Raw genomic sequence first — 7,188 nt, forward strand, 5'->3', positions numbered from 1 at the left:
ATCTTTCCTATACCACAGCATTATCTGGAAGTAATGTTTTGTGCTTATACTCTCAGCTGTCTCAAATTACTCAGTGGTATACACTTCTTAAGACATTCGTGCCTAGCCATTACACAAACTATTTTACTCTATCTTTTAAATTATATTCAGTATCAACTTCTGAGTGTTGGCTTTTATAAATTTATACTTGTTTATAGAAAATGTTCACCATATTTTATCTCTACAGTTTTTGATAGTGTTATCTATACTCTGAATTTTATAATATGTTCTCCTTTGGCATCTACAATTCATTTCTTCTCATAGTAGCTAATTCTCCTACTACATTTCTCATAGTCCTTGCCTTTGCCTGTCATCCTTCTCTACCTGCACATTAAATGACAGGCTTCCTAGTCATTTTCAATTTGATTACTTTTTTTTTATCTTATGTAAACTCTTACTTGAAAAATGATTAATGACATTATTACATTATTAACTCTAGTAAATTTTATTTATCATTTCAAAGTTGGGCACTCTCAAATTAATATCTCTTTTGCTAAACTATACTGAATTTCAGAATGATTAATAATGAAAGTTCACACAAGTATTTCCATATAGAATTCCTATTTAGAATTATTTTAACTCAAACTATTTTATTGAATTTATGACTTATCCTCCCGAGATACTATATAAGTAAACTCTCTTGTCAACAAGTTCCATTACCACTTTTCGTCTTCTTTTTCCTTATCATAGTACAACTTTTCTGATATTTTTATAGTCATTTCATCACATCTATTTTATGAACTTGCTCTTGAATATAGAGTGCCCCGTGTACTGTACTGCCATTGTTTAAATGATCACTAATTAGAATTTACTTGGACTATTCCAAGAGAATTATCAGGTCTCTCTACCAACAATCTCTATTCAAACTGGCTTACCATGTACTGTATTGCAAGATTTCTTCTTAAAAACAAACAACAAAAAAAACTTAGAGGTGTGTATACAAACCAGGTTTAACTTATACAATTATACGTGCCATAAAAGGTAACATTTAAGTTCTTTTAAGAGTCGAACACAACTGAGCGACTGAACTGAACTGAACTGAAGAGGCCCTACATAATTGTTCTCCTAATTTATTCCCGTGCATCACATACCCTACCCACTTTTATATCTTGTGATGTTCAAAAATGTTTCTGAGCTATTGAAGTGAAGTGAAATGAAGTCGCTCAGTCATGTCTGACTCTTTGCGACCCCATGTACTGTAGACTACCGGGCTTCTCTGTCCATGGGATTTTCCAGGCAAGAGTACTGGAGTGGGTTGCCATTTCCTTCTCCAGAGGATCTTCCCGACCCAGGGATTGAACCTGGGTCTTCTGCATTGTAGTCAGATGCTTTACCGTCTGAGCCACAAGGGGAGCTATTAAAAGCTCTTTAATGATTCAGTGTTTATGGTCTGTCTTATTGAATGCTCTTCATGATTTCACTTTCAACTTGGAAAAATTTTGCATGTCCTAAATTCTTCAAATGTTTTTCCCTGTTATTTCATAAAATATATTGTTTTCTATATTCTTTACAACAATTGCATTTTACTCTTCTTGTCTTCTAAGATACCTGATTGAAAAATAAAGATATTCTTCCTGAATGATTTAGACTGGTCATGTCAGCAGAATTAATGGAATAAATATTGCAGGAATCTTACATGAACAATGGTATGTGGACCTTGCTGCTGCTGCTGCTAAGTCGCTTCAGTCGTGTCCGACTCTGTGTGACCCTATAGACGGCAGCCCACCAGGCTCCCCCATCCCTGGGATTCTCCAGGCAAGAACACTGGAGTGGGTTGCCATTTCCTTCTCCAGTGCATGAAAGTGAAAAGTAAAAGTGAAGTCACTCAGTCGTGTCTGACTCTTCGCAACCCCATGGACTGCAGGCTACCACGCTCCTCTGTCCATGGGATTTTCCAGGCAAGAGTACTGGAGTGGGGTGCCATCGCCTTCTCCGATGTGGGCCTTGGATCTTGTGAAATAGAGTACTACACTATATATTTTTCTAATCCCCCATTAACTTCAGACCATTACTATGAGTTAGGGATCTGTGCTGTAGAAAACAAAGATGATTTGTCTGTTTGGAACATTCTTTAGTTATATCTGTCCTCCAGTTCCATATTTTGGAAGTATGTTCCTTACTTTTTATTGCCTCCAGGTTATTTTCTAATTTCCTTTATTACATTATCCTTAGACAAATTGTTGCTCTTAGTAAACCTTGCTATCTAAATATTATTGATAATAAAGAAAATTAAGATAGCATAGCATGAAATGTATCCAGGGAGGGGTTAATAGATAAGATAAATATAATGAATAAAATGTAGCTAAATGGTAAAAGTAAGATGCATGGAATTTTTATATAATAGGTAAATATTATTCCCTCTTATAAAATAGAGATTATGACTCCTAAGAAAATAAAGGCAATGAAAAATATTTGATAACCAAGAAGAAAGAATATATTAGGAAATAATAAATATTTTCACTTTTATGAAAGATTCCTAAAGTTTATATAAAGACATAAAATAAGTGAAACAAATTAAAAGCAATAAGGACTATAAAGGATACATCTTAAAACTGAGTTAGGGAAGGAAAGTCAAGTTTGAAAAATCGTGTAATTTGCAGTAGATAATGAATGAATGAAACCCAAGAAATGGTGATGTATAAAGTTAGGCAAAGATGATACAGCTTCTGATACAACTTAGACACAATGGATGCTTCTGAAAATTATTGACACTATGAAAGAGAAGTATAGATATTAGATAAAAATCTGAATCTCCAGGTCAAATGGCACATGGATACAAGAGGAACTAATAGAGTGCTGTAAATATTTACTATATCCATATTTAGTATTGAACTAATGGAATAAAATAATGTATGGACATTTTGGTGGAGGGGTCTCTGGTTTCAGTTATCACCATGATAAAGTTCTTTGGGTATTCAGATGAAGACACATTACAAAAATATAGGAAAACATTATATAATTTGTCTAAATACTCTGCACTAAAATATTCAGCATAAGATAGTAGCAATGTTTTACAAATCTTGAGAAAATAATCATAATCCCATAAACCAATTATTTTTGTTTTGTCCTCATCAAGTTCTCATTCAAATGTAAAGAAGATACAATCTCAAACACATACAGTGCTTGGAGATGATAACATCCAAGCATTCCTGAAAAAAAATGAAATTGCTGATATTCAGCTAACTGATGTAATATATATGAAAATAAATCAGAGATGATAAAACTATTTTATGAAAGAACCTTCAGTAAGCACTGACTACATTTAAATGTATAGCAGAATGAAATATGATACATCCTGTCAATGGGAAACTAGTTAATAAAATATGGCAAAATGAAATATTATACAACCTTTACAAAAATGAAATTACTTTTTTCACACCAGTATGGGAAGATATTTAGGATGAATAGCTAAGCAAAATTTCCTCTGTCTGTTACCTGTAAGGATGCATGTCTGAAATTCCACCATATGTAAGTCATCTTTATAAACATATGTAAAGTGATGTAGGGCTTCCCAGGTGGCTCAGTGGTAAAGAACCCGTCTGCCAATGCTGGAGACAGGCTCAATCCCTGGTTGGGGAAGATCTCCTGGAGGAGGGCATGGAAACCCACTCTAGTATTCTTGCCTGGGAAATCCCATGGACAGAGGAGCCTGGCAGGCTACAGTCCATGGGGTTGCAACGAGTTGGCAATAGCACACAAGCACCCAAAGTGACATAATCCACTTACTGCAACATGTTAGTGCAGAATGCAGCTCATGAACCAAACAGTATATAACTTTATGGTTTTCTGTAGAACTGTCCAACAGAAAGGGTTCTTTTCTACATGGTCATTAAAGGAAGCAGACTAATAGAGTCTTTACCTTCCTTAATGTATGTTCTCCATGGTCAACATAAACCTTTCTACCCTAACCTAGCAAAGAAAAAACAGCACAGAGTATACCAAGTGGTTTTATGGTGTATGGCCTGAAGGTGACATACCACACTTCCATCACCATTTCTCAATAGTAATAATTTATGAAGCTACACATACCTTCAGTGGAAACTAGGGCGTGTGCCTTATAAGTAGAGAACACAGCAGAACATGTCAGTTTCTTCCAAAGTGTTCAGTATAAATAAATGAGGAAATACCTTGATGATAAAAATATTGAGATATTGAAATCTGATCAAAATGTTTATAAACTCTTCTTTTTAAAAATGGTTAGAGGAGAAGAGAATATTTAGGCCCAAGGATACATAAAGGATACTGTTCTGGGAGATGTGATAGAACACATGAAAAGGAAAAAATGAACAGAGTTCAACTAAAATTTTACCTGTTCTGGGTTTTGTTGATGCTGGTGCTGCCACCGGGAGACATACTAGCCTTAGTCATTTTCTGTGTGCTCAGTCATGTCCGACTCTTTGTGACACAATGGACTGTGGAATTTTCCAGACAATACTCGAGCAATTTACCATTTCCTACTCTAAGGGATCTTCCCAAGGATCAAACTCAGTATCTCTTTCATCTCTTGCATTGGCAGTGAATTCTTTACCACTAGCCTTAGTCAGCCTCACTATATTTTTTCCACATCATCATCAACATTGAGCCCCTGGACAGTGTCTCCTTTGAGCTTTTTGAATACAGAGTTCCAAAAACAAGAGACAATTTTTGTGCTCTTAGCACTGGGAGCAAAGGTTTAAAGATTCCTGTTTTCACAGAATTATTCTGGGCTTTATATGCCAGGCTGAATACTTCCTATTCCATAATGACACTGGCTGCAAGTCCATATAGGGGAAAAGTTTGATGATGACAGATTTATGTTGAAGCACACTCCTGGTATCTTGTCCATGGCAAATTCTAAGCCCAACACAAACAGTTCCTACTTTTTTATTGACATTGTCAAGACTTGAGTGATTGTATAGCAGATGTGATCTTTGAGAAGGTAAAAGAATGTATAAATGATTTAGAAACCATGGGCACTTTGGTTCCAGGAATGGCAAAACCAACAGAATGACTATTTCCCACTGTGAACAACTCTAATAAATTTGACTTAGGCTACCCTACATCCCTGCTGGAAACCCAAGACCGTCAGACTAGACTGCCCCTATTCTCATGGTGAGTTTTTCCTTTGGGGTCTTTGGTTCCTTTCCTCTTGTGGGGTTTCTTATGGAGTCGTCCTAACCCATCAGGGAGATTCTAATACATCCCTCCCAGGAGGCTCCTTGAACTCCATGCCATTGTCCCACCTCTCACCAGAAATCAGCTCTGCATTGCATCACCCTCCAAGTCAGTGGGCACAGCATCTCACAGCATCATGGAGTGACCACTTAATGCTGCTGCTGCTAAGTCACTTCAGTCGTGTCCGACTCTGTGCAATCCCATAGATGGCAGCCCACCAGGCTCCCCTGTCCCTGGGATTCTCCAGGCAAGAACACTGGAGTGGGTTGCCATTTCCTTCTCCAGTGCATAAAAGTGAAAGGTGAAAGTGAAGTCACTCAGTCGTGCCCGACTCTTAGTGACCCCATGGACTGCAGCCCACCAGGCTCCTCCATCCATGGAATTCTCCAGGCAAGAGTACTGGAGTGGGGTGCCATTGCCTTCTCGATATTCAAATGATAAAACACTCTTTTTATTTACATTTGATTTTCCTCTTGTGGATAGTTTTTCAAGTGCTGTGTTCAAATACCAGGTTTAGCTGTGTGTGTGCTCAGTTGTGTGTAACTCCTTGGAACCCCGTGGACTGTAGGCCACCAGGTCCCTCTGTCCATGGGATTGCCTGGGAAAGAATACTGGAGTGTGCTGCAGTTTCCTTCTCCAGGGCCTCTTCCCAACCCAGGGATTGAACCCATGTTTCCCGCATTTCCTACATTGGTAGGCAAATTCTTTTACCACTGAGACACCTGGGAACCCCAGATATCAGGTTTGATCCCTAACTAAATGGAACTTATTTTGTCAGGACATGATTCTTTCTCTTCAGCTCCCCTTATGGTAGTGTATTGTCATTGCAGTCAGCATACTTGATGCTTAAAAACCCCATTTCCTTTCTTACTCCTTTCTTTGTCAGTTATTTCACATACTCATGAAACTAGCATTATTGAATAAGATGGTTTTGAGTCCTATCTGTTTAAATATAAGAAATATTTTCTGAAAAATATGCTTTAAGGTAAACCATCAACTTGAGATTTAACAAAAGCGTTACTGCATTTTCCATTTTATCATGTTTTATTACTGCCTAGCACCTTATTTACAATAAAGAATAATGAGTTGTAGAGGTATCTATTAAGAGATTTCATGAGAAATGACTTTATTCTCACTATGAGACTAAATGTAGGCAGCAGCACAGTATTGTTCAGGAAAAATGACTGTTTGATAGGTTGATTATACCAGGAGGAATAACCTTCTCTGTGGTACATGAAGATTCTCAGGCTCAGAAATCCAGCCAAATACAAGTAGGAATATCCCTGAGAGGCCTTTTCTGGCAATGGATGAAAGCTTTTTCCTTCAGAATGTGCAGAGGTCAGTGCTTACAGTTTTACCAGTAACCAATGTCTATTTAAAGTGCCCCTTATTAGAGAAATGATGGTGACATAGATTCTCCTCAAAATTAATTCCAAAGTATAGGAAGCACTGTCAAGAACAAGTAAAAAAAAATAATAATCTGATAAATGTATGTGAAAGTATAAAACTGAGCACAAGTTCTTCTGCTGTATACCTCTAACATCTTCACAAATAGAAATTATGGTAGTCAAGTAGAAATCAGGCCATAGAGCTTAAAACCAAAAATAAGCCTGTGTGCTGAGAATCATCTCCACCCTTTCACTTCTAGAAGCGGGCATTCATGTGGCATAATTCTGAAGTATTATTTTTCATTTCTTCTTCCTTGTTCTCTTAATTCAGACTCTGGATTATTGATGTATGGAACTGGTGATAAGTAAGAGGATGCATATAGTGTAAACTCTGGAACAATAAACACTAATAATAATGATGTTGAAAAACCTTTCTGTTTCCAAGATTCACAAGTACATGTAATCCTAGATCATTTGTGGAGTTGCTTACCTTCCATGCATACCTTGGGGAACTCTGGGATAAACTTTTTTCCTAAAGCCTATTAGAAGATGATCATGTGCATTTTTGGAGCTGAAGACCAGGAAGAGGGCTCAGTAAGGAGTGAGG

At 37.1% G+C, this 7,188-nt stretch overlaps 1 pseudogene; it reads left to right on the top strand.

Moving 5' to 3' along the window:
- Nucleotides 1-3,486: 3,486 nt before the first annotated feature.
- LOC128066478 (peptidyl-prolyl cis-trans isomerase A-like) lies at nt 3,487-5,055 on the top strand (annotated as a pseudogene).
- Nucleotides 5,056-7,188: the final 2,133 nt, after the last annotated feature.

Source organism: Budorcas taxicolor, chromosome 21, assembly GCF_023091745.1.
Source record: "Budorcas taxicolor isolate Tak-1 chromosome 21, Takin1.1, whole genome shotgun sequence".
NCBI lineage: Eukaryota > Metazoa > Chordata > Mammalia > Artiodactyla > Bovidae > Budorcas > Budorcas taxicolor.